The sequence below is a fragment of the Tenebrio molitor genome, chromosome 3, assembly GCF_963966145.1.
Source record: "Tenebrio molitor chromosome 3, icTenMoli1.1, whole genome shotgun sequence".
Lineage (NCBI taxonomy): Eukaryota > Metazoa > Arthropoda > Insecta > Coleoptera > Tenebrionidae > Tenebrio > Tenebrio molitor.
The window spans coordinates 5,090,030-5,102,699 of record NC_091048.1 but is presented as its reverse complement, the minus strand read 5'-3'; the positions used below and the strand labels follow the sequence as shown (position 1 = coordinate 5,102,699).

At 34.5% G+C, this 12,670-nt stretch overlaps 1 protein-coding gene and 1 long non-coding RNA gene across 2 annotated transcripts in view; both read left to right on the top strand.

Annotated features, from left to right (window-relative positions):
- Window positions 1-12,670, top strand: part of LOC138125606 (uncharacterized) — a 196,000-nt gene that overhangs the window by 2,989 nt on the left and 180,341 nt on the right. The window lies entirely within an intron of this gene.
- LOC138127355 (uncharacterized) lies at window positions 9,127-9,757 on the top strand. Its single transcript, XR_011158194.1, has 2 exons — window positions 9,127-9,205; window positions 9,265-9,757. It is a non-coding gene; the product is annotated as an uncharacterized lncRNA (long non-coding RNA).

Sequence of the window (12,670 nt, the reverse complement as noted above, 5' to 3'; positions counted from 1 at the left end):
ACACCAAAAAACTTCAAATATTAATATTCAAACTCTACTTTTTAACATCTGTTGCATATGTAGTTGCATCCGTTTTTAAAAATTCAATTTTTTTAGTTAAAAATTAAAACAAGGGTGCAAATTCTAAAAAATAACAGAAAAAACTCGTTTTATAAGGGCATTGGCGCACTCATTCCATAGAAAACTCCCCTACGGGTCGTTTTCTACACCTAGGACTCTTGCTCCAAATCAACCCTTATAAAACTCGTTATTTAATATACTATTAAAATTAAAGTAGCGTTTGAGACCACAAATTATGTACGCTCATGCATTGAACGCTTATTTGCATAGGATTCCGCTACGAGATGACCGATAATTTGCAACGCTTGCTCTGATTTGTTTTCTTTTTGGTCACTTTGTACAGTTACGTATGTATATGATGTTGAATAATAAAAAAACTAGCAGAAAAATCACTGTTGATTAAAAATAATATTGTGCAAATTGAAGTTTTAAAATGTAAAGTTTTTCTACAATTTAATAATGATTACAACTTACTGGATCTTAAGTAAGGATTCACCTTGATAGTATAACGATAATGGAAGTGATGAAAAGCATAGGATAGGCAAAATATAGGTACCTAACAATTTTTAATAATTAATAATAACATTTTCCGGGCTCTTATATTTAACCGTGGACATCATAAAAAAAATTACGTTTGGGAAGATATTAAATAGAATTCTTTATGTGTGGATCGTTAGGTTCTTCTTTAGTAAAATGAGTCAATTGAAATAGTAATTAGGGTTAATGTGTGCATTATAAATTTACTCAAGTGCGTCTGCACGGAAATAGAAGATCAATTTTTATGTTAAAAAGCTTTGAATTTTATGTCTATAATATTTATATAGAGTAGTTCTACCTAAGCAGGTGATAACTGATAATGTTCTTCGTTGAGCAGTGATAAAGTGCAGTCGTGGTAGCAGCTTATTCTCAACCTCTATCTTAGAAAAGTAATTTGAACTTTTACTCCGTTACGGTTTTTCACATTTCTGGTGATTTTTTACATTTTTTATCAATCTTTTTTTTTAACATTTTGTTATGTACTACATATGTTATAATGTTTTTAATCCTCTTATTTAAACAGATTTCAAAAAGATTCCTTAATGGATTTCTCCACGAAAGCACCACTTACAGGTATAGCAACTACTAAATATTTGAACATTTTATGAGTATTATTTCAGACGACTCTCTATGGATAATCCGAATTATGATGGTTGATGTGCTGAAGTTAAGACTCACGAAAATCCTCCTTCACTTCACATTAATCTTTCACTTAGTTTTTACTGCCATACAAATTTATTTCGTCGCCTGTGTTTTTAGTTTCACGATTATTATTAAATACAGTCCAATATTTTTCGGGATAATTTATGTAATACTTCACCGTCATTATTTACAAAATAGAAACTGTTTTCTTCTTCAGGCAATGGTCAACATCGCAGGCCTCCTCTTGGGTAGCGAAATTGCTTTGAGTGCTTTAACAGATTTCAAACTCTGGGCCTTGGACAGTGCTGGTTATGAAATTTTGCAGAAATTACAACCGAATCAATGTTGTACTCTTATTTTATAATTGGAAACGCGATTGTATCGTTGATACCGTTAATTTTGTTTGTTGTACCAGTTCGCAATGATGAAGACGGATTTTTTGCTCTATATATCTTTGACAACTGGTTTCCTGATTACAACGTTGTTCTTAACTGGATTTATAGATCAACGTTTCCTGTTTTAGCATATGCAATGATATGTGGTCCTAACATACTCTTGTACACTACAGAACAGAACCAGACGGAAGTAGAACATCGAATAAAATTTTGCATTAAAAGACACATTGAAATAATTAAGTGGGTATCAAGTAATGTGCAGTTTATTTTCTATCATAAAATTTATTACTGTGCCGCTTCTGACACCCTAACAAAATTTCGAAACTGGATTCTCATATTCGCTATTGTTGTAGTTCCATTTTTTTTAAGCTGTACCGTATACTTCTTTTTGGTTAGTATTTTCATATTGATAGAGATCATTTATAGGAAATGCATCTTATAGGATGAAAACGATTTGTGGGAGAGATATCTCAGGGCCGGTGCTATCGCTCTAGTTGGTCTTACTACATTTTGCTGTGTAGTATTTACAGGACAATCAGTGGAAAATAAGGTAGGGGTGTTGCTCGGTTGTTGTAATTTGAATTTTTTCGTTCCAGTCAGATGTGCTAGCGCGTATTAATACAAAAATTGAGTGGACCACCTTAAACCGAAAAAATTTAACTTTACTAATGATCATGACTTTGGTTGGTAAAGAGCCATACAGGATTAAATTTTCAGACAATATCGTCATTAATTATGAATTTGGAGTGAAAGTTAGTTCTATGTCGGTAATTTTCTTTTTCAAAGTAAGATCTTTTTCAGCTTGTCAAGTTGATGTATTCCTTTGTATGTTTTTTCGTACAGATGAAAAATTCTTTCTTTTTAACAAGCCTTCTCATCACCTGAATTATTTTGCAACGCTTCGGATAAAAACGTTAACTAATGAACTGGACACATTACAGAAAGGCTATGCCGAATTATTTAATAAATATATAAATTTAATTTGTTAAGCCAAATATACCTGACACAATAGCAAATATAAAACAGAAGTCTTTACATGGGAGATACTTTAAAGAACTGGAACAACCAGAAGTTAATATTCAGGCATCTCATGCATGGCTTAAGAAATCAAATATTCATCCTGAGACTGAGGGTTTTATATTTGCAATACAAGATCGTGTTATAAATACAAGAAATTATAAAAAACACATATGCGGTTTACAATCGATAATTGATAAATGTAGGATTTGCGGAACTGAAGGGGAAACAATTGAACACATTATTTCTTCTTGCACCGTTTTGGCTCAAAGCGAATATAAAAAACGACACGATATATTCGCTAAAATTATACACATGAATTTAGCTGTTAAATTCAATTTATTAAAGAATACACAACCACATTATAGTTATACACCAGAAAGTTGTTTGGAAAATGACAGTTACAAGTTATATTTTGATAGAACAATTTTAACTGACATTCATATTAAGCATAACAGACCAGACATTATTATTTTAAATAAACAACAAAAGCAGGCATATCTTTTAGATATAGCTGTTCCAAATTCACATAATATAACACAGACATATAACACAAAAATTAATAAATATTTAGAGCTGTCCGTTGCTATGAGAAATCTTTGGTGTTTAGAAAAAATTTCGATTTTACCACTTGTAATTTCAGCAACGGGAATAGTACCGCAATCTCTTTTTAAAAATTTAAAAATTCTGGATTTAGATAACACATTGGTAGTTGAAATTCAAAAAGGTATATTATTATACTCATGTCACATCGTGAGGAAGTTCCTTAACATTGACACAGAACATAATACACAACAAAGTCAAAATGCGGAGGCAAGACGCCGGTAATTATGTTGATAAGCACTGCACTATTACTTGATAGTAATATCCGTAATAGTGTATGTACTCCGGCAAAATTGCCGTGCCGCCGGGTGGAGGTGGGATAGTTGTTTTTAAATTTAAATAATAATAACATAAATTATTTATGAATATGCACAAATGTAATAAATACAAATGCAATTCGTTCTAAATGTTACTTCCAAGGAAGTATCCCTTACTCTACCCCATACTGTGTAGTTGATATCAAATTATAAATCCTTACACAAAGATGGCTGCTAAGATGCATTTAAAAGTTGAAATTACCTTCTGCAATTTCAGTCCTTTGCGTTTTTCACTTAAGCATATTTCGAAAACTAACAAAGATAGTGAAAAAGTTCAATGGAAAAATTTCTTTAAAAAAAGTTTTTGTAAAATCGTATCAAAATGAAGTCATTTATACAGTAATTTGCGGGCGTAAATAATGCCTTTTGCGCCCTAAGGCCTAAAAGAACAACAATTAATTTTAATAGCTATTTTATTTGTTGCATCACATTGGCAACCAACAACATAACTCTTGATTTTTGAGAACCAATTTATTTTTTCAAAGCTTTAAGGTGGATTTAAATGATTTTACAAAAAATAATGTTTGCATTTCGGGCGTGAACGGCGATTTTGGCCCTTTGGTATCTTATAATCCTTCGGCCCTTCGGGTCTCGTGCTTATAATTGCGCCGCGGGCCAAAATCGCCTCCTGCACGCCCTTAATCCAAAAATAACTATTTATGAAGACCTTTTGTTTGGCTATAAAATAATTTTCTTGATTTTTGCTGCCGTATTAGTATGATTGTTTAAAATTCGAGACTGAAAAAATCTGCTTTTAAAAGAAACGAAAAATTTAATTAAAATGTATTCTGTTTATATTATCTCGGCGCGACCATCATTTAAAAATGTTCACCAACAGACGACATTCAAAAATCTCTGTTCTTGAGACGAACACAGTATTATCACTAGCTAAGAAAGTGGAAGCAAAAGTAGCCGATTTTGATATCAAAGGAGCTGTTAAATTATTGTCCTCGGATGACTCATTAGCTTCATTCAATGAAGATGTTGCTGAAGAATTAAAAAAAAAGCATCCTTCACCATCTCGCGCACTTTTTTTTCCAGACGCTTTCAAAACGGGAGACTTTTCTTTAATAGTTAATGAGCAAAACGTTCGAGAAGCTATCAATTCCTTTCCTGCCGGTTCTTCACCAGGTTTAGATGGCTTGAGACCACAATATTTAAAAGATATTATATCTTTATCAGCGGGCGAAGCAGGTCAGCGGGCACTAAGAGCTTCAACAAAACTGTGCAATTTTTTATTGTCTGGCCAACTTCCTTCAGAAATTTGTCATTTATTATATGGTACGTCTTTATGCGCCCTTCATAAGAAAGATGGAGGAATTAGACCGATCGCTATAGGAAACTGTTTACGAAGATTGACTTCAAGGCTTGCTTGTTTTCAAAGTCGTAATATTGTAAATTCGTATTTATCTCCACACCAACTTGGAGTGGCAACTAAGCTAGGATGCGAAGCAGCAATTCATACTACACGTACCTTTGTGAATAACGACCTAAACCGTAGCAAAGTTGTTCTTAAATTAGATTTCAAAAACGCATTTAACTCAGTCGAACGAGATTGTATTCTAAAAGAAGTCCAATGTCATACCCCACTTCTTTACCCTTATTTTTATCAATGCTATAGGAATCCTTCAACTTTATTTTTTGGTGATCATTTAATTTCTTCTTCTGTTGGAGCTCAACAAGGAGATCCTTGTGGTCCTATGATTTTTAGTCTTGCCATTCAACCAATTATTTTATCTTTGAACTCTGAACTGAATATTTGGTATTTAGATGATGGAACCCTAGCTGATTACCCAGAAGTAGTTTTGTCCGACTTTAAGAAAGTTATCAATTTATCCAGAAAAATTGGTCTTGAATTAAACTTTAACAAATGCGAGATCTTTAGCTGTTCTGGAGACACAGATTTAAAAGTCATAAAGGAATTTCAAAATTTAGCACCAGGTATTAAAATTTGTGACCGAGGAAGTTTATCTCTTTTAGGCTCTCCAATCTTTGACCAAGGCTTCAAAAACACTGTCGAAAAAACTATTATTACAGTTGAAAATCTTTTAAATAAAGCTGAATTTCTTAGCAGACACGTGGCTTATACCTTAATCAAGAACTGTCTTTTCATACCAAAATTTAATTTTTTATTAAGAACAACTCCTTTTTGGAAATTTTCTAATTACGTTAATTCCATTGATTCTTCTTTAAAGTCTTCTTTAGAAAAAATACTTAATTTACGTTTAACTGATTTACAATGGTGTCAGTCCACTTTACCGATTAGATTTGGTGGACTGGGAATTCGCCGCATTTCCGATATTTGCCACCCTGCTTTCATATCTTCAGTTCATGGTGTTAAAAAGCTTGTTTCTCAATTACTAAATTCAAAGGATAATGAGCTTATTATTCACCATTATGATGAAGCTTTAGCTGTCTGGGATGTAGAAAATGAGAACGAAAGACCAACAATTCCACAATTTCAGAAGAATTGGGATAATATCAATATCAATAGAATAATTGACAATGACTTAATCTTTAATTCATCTAGGGACTTGGCTCGTTTTAAGACTTTGCAATGCAGAGAATCAGGATCTTGGTTACATGCAATACCTTCTCCTAATATTGGTACTCTTTTAGATAACACTTCCTTCCAAGTTTGTATTGGTTTAAGATTGGGTTGTAATCTTTGTACACCTCATATTTGCAAATGCAATGCGAAAGTTGATGAAATTGGTATTCACGGTCTAAGTTGTTCCAAAAGCAGTGGTAGATTTTCAAGACACACTGAAATTAATTCTACTATCAACCGGTCTTTGACTTCTATTCATGTGATTTCAACTTTAGAACCAAACGGACTATCTCGTGATGACGGAAAACGCCCTGATGGGATGACTTTAGTACCGTGGAATAAAGGTCAACCTTTGGTTTGGGACATTACTGTTGTAGATACACTTGCAGACAGTTACGTATTGAAAACATTTGAAGTCTCAGGTTTTGCCGCTGAAATGGCTTGCAAACGCAAACATAACAAATATCGTTCAATTATTTCGTCAAACTACATATTTAAAGGTTTAGCCTTTGAAACCTTAGGCCCTTGGTGCAAAGAAACAATAGATTTTATTAATGTCATCGGAGACCGACTTATCGCGGAATCAGGGGATTCAAAATCTAAGAAATTCCTTTTTGAGAGGATTTCCCTTGCCATTCAACGTGGAAACGCTGCAAGCATTCGGGGCACTTTTCCAGATTCCGCATTATTATCGGAAATTTTCGCATTGTAAATTAAAAATGTTATTTTATGTTAAATTTTAATAAATAATTTTTGAGATTCAATAATTTATTGGCGGAACTTGAGCACCAGGGTTAAAATGGACTTACACCAGAACAATATGTGAATAAGACAATTCAAGACGGGGATCTTCGCGTCAGCAAAAAGGAAAAAGAGATGCACCAAGAAATATGAGAAAAGGAGGAGGTAGTGGTTCAAGACAAGTAAACTTGGCTACAAATATATTAATGATCGATTCTGGAGCACAAATAATCTATAAGAAAAATATGAGAGTAATGTGTACAATATACAGGGTGTAACAGAAAAAGCGCATTAACTTTAACTAGTAATAGGACTCATCTACTGCAATAACTTTTCTAAATAATTCTGAAGGGTTTTAAAAATTGATCTAGATTCACTAAAGATTTGCTTACCCGCCTATGGAACGATTTTGATCTAATTACATTTAATAAAGAAATAAAACAAACAGCAGTATTTAAAAAATGTTTACGGTTCCTCTTTAAAAATGTTTTCAGATTTATAAAATTGCATTGAACGTGAACGGCACGTCAAAATAAAGGGGGCACAAGTGGCAATTCAATTTTGCATATTCAAAGAAGCTTTATTTAGAAAATTTGTTGTAATTGATGAGTACTAGAGCAAGGCCGGTCTGAGATATGACATTTGGTGAGGGAAACCTGCGCGGACAAAATATTCCACTGGCGTGACAAAACCTGTCACAGCAGAGAATACCGGTCAGAGTTACAACTGATTGTTAATCTGTTGAACACCTCTTACTTTGCGAAGGATGGACTCGTCCGACTATTTTCCGTCTATGCACATCCTCACCAAATGTCATATCTCAGCACACAACGTAGGATCCGTAAATATTTCTTTTCTCATTATTTTTGTTTCGTATTTTTGCGGCAACCAACAATACACCAAATGAGGGAGAAAAAAAATCATCGAGGAAGAGTCAAGGAAGTCGAAACGTTTCAGTATTTCAGGAGTGATAATGAGCCTGACGGAATAATAAATTCAACCCACAATACATTTTCAAAAAAAGCCGGACATTTTAATTTCAGTAGCCAGCTTTTTTCGGAAATATGGTGTGGGTTGCACTTTAAATTACGTCAGGCTCATTATCACTCGTGAAATATCCTGTATATATATATACAATTACTCCTGCAGCTCTGCACTGAGGTCAGTCAGGTCACAACACAATTATCACTGAAAATTGAAAACTGACAAGTGACGCACAGTTGATTGTTTTTCGCTCGCTCCGCAAAAAATCTCGACTCCCATGATTTTAGCTTACCGTGTCGTTCTGCGGACGATTTGCGCTGATCTGCGTTACGATTTTACCGTGTCGCATGAAACTAATTCACTGTCCGGGAATAAAATGTATGTGGTGCGCCTAAAGAAGTTTTCACTTCAACAACGGAACGAGGCGAACGTTTTTCGATAAATTTGTGAGCATGGATTTCTGCAGTTAATTCTGGAGTAATGCTATGTGTTGAAAATCGTCTCAACAGCAAAGAATATATTCGGATTCTTGAAAACGTGATGCTACCATCAGTGATAAGAGTCTATCCAGGTGCAAATTTTATTTTCCAACAGAACAGAATATAAACGTTCTCGAGTGGCCCAGTCGAAGTCCAAACCTCAACCCGATTGAGAATATGTAGGGATATATAGAGAGACATTTACAACACCAGCGGGGACAATTTCACAATAGGAACTTCTAACTGCCATTACTAACGCATAGTATGATTTGACATCGGATTACTGCAGGAATCTATGCTTATTGTCACGGTAGGAAATTCCACGCTTAAACATTTCGAGAAACAAACAACAGCGTTGGACAAGATGAGGAACGTTTCTGACTGTCAACGTTTAATGACACAGACCATCAACAGAATCAAGACTTTCAAAACCCGTATAAAACATGGGAGACACTGACAACACTAGCGCTGCTCTAGCGTTAGGCCAAACTAAATTACCGAATTTACTCGTTAATCCGTTCGGGTCTTTCCGTTTAAAAAGAAGGTTGATTTGAATATTAATTAATAATGTCATCAGTAATTTTGAATTTTCGAATTTCTGTCAAGGTTTAGTCAATAAATTTTATAAATTGTTCTACAAAATAAATTACTCCAAACCAGTATGTTGAGATCATTTTTCGTTATCTTTTTATTTGGTAAGTTATCTTCTTTTTGAAAAAGTAGGAAATATGGTTTTTCAGATCGCAATTTTTATTTTATTTATTTGGATATGGGAAAAATTAAACATAAATGCTTTGTAAACAAGATCGGCGATAAAAAATAAACATTTTAAATATCCAAAATTAGAAGAACAAAGGAAACGATGGATAGAAGCTTTAGGTAAATGTTGCACCACCCTTCAAAACAGATAATGCCTCTATTTGCGAGAAACATTTTAGCAACAATTTCTTTACTCAAAAAACAAAACTCCATAAATACGCCCTGTCGTCGATTTTTCTTCGTGTAGACAAACAAACTTCAATAAATAATGTTACACCAGCTGAACAAATTGAAAATTCTACGATTACTGAAAATCCCACTGTAGAGAATCTAATCCTTCCTGTTATGCCCAAGGCCCAAAATAGACACCCAACAAAATCTTCTAGTGTGTTGCAAGTCCTTGAATGCAAGAAAGTTAGTAGTCGTACTTTAAAAGGTAGAAACATTTATTATATGGACCGATCTTTTGCACGATTCTAAAATTATCTCCAGAAATTTTAAAACTTAACGCAAGATCAAATTATTGAACTAGATCTACCCTTCAGTTCAGTTTCACTCGCCTTAAACTAGCCCACTCATGCCCAAAAAATCCCAATTTACACACAAACTCGTTTAATGAACTACTAATTTGTTGTATATGTTAGAATTTGTATTAAAATGTTTAATACTTAATTTGTCGTTTCTATTTTTTTTAAATAAGTATCAATTTAAATCAAATTGAAAAAAAAAAGGCAACTAGGTATACAGAAACTAGTCAGATATGCAACTTGTTATACATTAGTTTGGCCTAACGCTCGGGCAGCGCCACTTGAGCGCGTCTCCGAAAATGTAATCCCACTTGACAGTCTTACTATAGTTTAATTGTCTGTGTTTAATGATGGCCGGTAGATATCGCTAAATTTGGCGCAATTTTTCCGTTAAAAAGACAATACAAAAATCTAGTAGGCCTAACAAAAGATAATCACCCAATATGGTCACTCCATAAAGATGAATCAACCAACAAAACATTGTTTAACAATTAAACATTTAATTATTTTAGTGATTTTTAGTGATTTAAGATAGCACCCTAGATTTTCACATTCGACTATACAAACCCTATACCGTTGTCAAAAAAGCTTTCGACCAGTGTAATAACAAATGCAGGGTGCCATTTGGAAAAAAATGAGTTTTTGACATTTTTAGTTTGTTATAAGTATTTAAAAAATCGCACTAGGCATATGCGACTAAGCACGTCATTGAGTAAACACTTAGCAGATGCGGCAAACATTCAGGAATCAAACAGCGTCAATTATTTTCATTTATTTGGAACGATTTGGAAGGTACGAATTTTCGAAGGAAGCCCTGCAATTCGGAATTCTGGTAAAAAAAAGCGCCGCGAATCAAAAACGATGGCAGATAAGTAAAAACGACCTGTGTAGATTTGATTCACAATTTAGCATAGAATCCAAAAATGAAATCAAACTGGGTAGGTTCCATTTAAAAAAATATAACTTTAGTGTTTTTATAATATTGGGACACTTGTATACAGGGTGTCCCAGAACTGGCTCCCCAGAGAAAAAAGGGAGCCTTAGGGCGAATATATTAACGTGTATTTTAAAGAAAAAAAGTCCTATCTCAAATGATAACCGAGAAAAGACATTCTGAAGTTGACCAATTAGAGTTGAGCATCATTAAGGTGGAATAATCGCAATTTTGCGTTGCCTAGGTTTCCTTTTTATCCGTAAACCTCTATAATTCTGTCCATTTGATTTGGTCCACTACATTTATTAGAATGATTGTTTACGTCAGTTTGACATTTGTTATAGAATTTCGCTGCGATATTTAATTCAGGTGTATCATTTAACATGTATTCTTCCTCTGAGTACGTAGATATGATTCTTACTTTTGCGCGATGTGGGAACAATGCACGTGAAGCAGTAAGGTTGTACCGTGACAATTTCCACAAAGACAAAACAATCCTGAAATTAATCGCTCGGGGTCGAGAAACGGGTCAGATGCAGCCAGTTCGAAGAAGAAGTTAGGGGTGCTCCAAGAAATGTAAGGACTGTCGAACACGCGGAAGCCGTACTGAATGTCTTTGAGGAAGACGGCACCCCGAGTATTCGAACAGTTTCTCGTGAAATGGGTTTATCCAAGAGTTCGGTGCAGAGTTCTAGCTGATAATAGGAGACATCCATACCACTATACACGAGTACATCTTCTGCCAGAGGATTATCCAATTAGGCCAGACTTTTATCTATGGTTAATAAACCAAAACGATGCTTCACACTTCTTGTCACGGATACTGTTTTCTGATGAGTCGCTATTTTGCCGGTAAGGTTGTTCCAATTATCACAACCTTCATATCTGGGCAGAGGAAAATCCAAGAGAATTATTTCCCAGAGGTTTTCAACATAGGTTTTCTGTTAATTTGTGGACTGGGCTATTGGGCGATCGTTTGGCAAGTATAAGCGTGGTGGATGCTTCCATTTGTTAAAATTCCGAATCCCCGGCTCTAGATTGGACCGTTTGAATTCCCCGCAAGATTAACGGGGGCAAGATATGCTCAGTTCATTGGAACGGAGCTACCTGATTTACTTGAAATTGTACCTCTTGCTTATCGCATAAATGACTGGTTCCAACATTTTAGCAGAAACGTTCGGGAAATTTTTGATAACCAATATCCACAGCGCTGGATCGGTCGAGGAGGACCGCATCATTGGCCTGCCAGGTCTCCAGATCTGAATCATTTATCGGCGGCCCATAAATTCAGAGGCTGATCTGAGAGTTTGAATTCAGGAGGCTTTGTTTCAGTTACTGAAGAAATGATAACTAACGCTACTACAAGAAGTTTGTTATGTAGAGCACAATTGTGCATATAAATGAATGGTGGTCATTTCGAACATTTGCTTTAACATTGTTACCTATTTAAATAAATGGTTCTTTTTAGAATCGCCATTTTTATTGTTTTATTTCGAATTTTGCAATTGTCAAGTCTTGATGTTGATGACAGATAAACGTCAACGAATTTTTATATCGGAAAACGTCAAAATTCCAGTTGCCCAAACATTTTATTGATTTGTGCGATATCAGAGATTTTTTGTTGTTGTTTAGCAACCGATCGGATTTTTTAGTAATACCTGAGGACGAGCTTCCGGGATTGGTGAAATTAAAAACTTTGTAACTCGGTAATTTGAGCTAGCAGAAAATTTATTTTAGTCAATTTAGAGTCTTTTTTGTTGTCGGCACATGCCTGTTTTCTCTGGGGAGCCAGTTCTGGGACACCCTGTATATATACCGCAATATTTTCCGAATATGCAGTAGAAGCGTAACTATCATCTAGAAAAAAGAAAAAGTTGATATCTTTAATAACAAACAAGTTATGGAGCTTTTTCGCAACTCTGGGACACCCTGTATGTATTTACATTTATCACAACACGTTTCATAATAAATATTCAGTTGTAATACGACGAGTGGTCAATGTTATGCCGAAAATCGCATTCATTAATCTACTATCCAATGAGAAAGCTACGTTTATTGTTATTAGCACGAATACATAAAATATTTCCGGAAATACTTTTGACAACTCAAGGTGGAAAGAAAAAT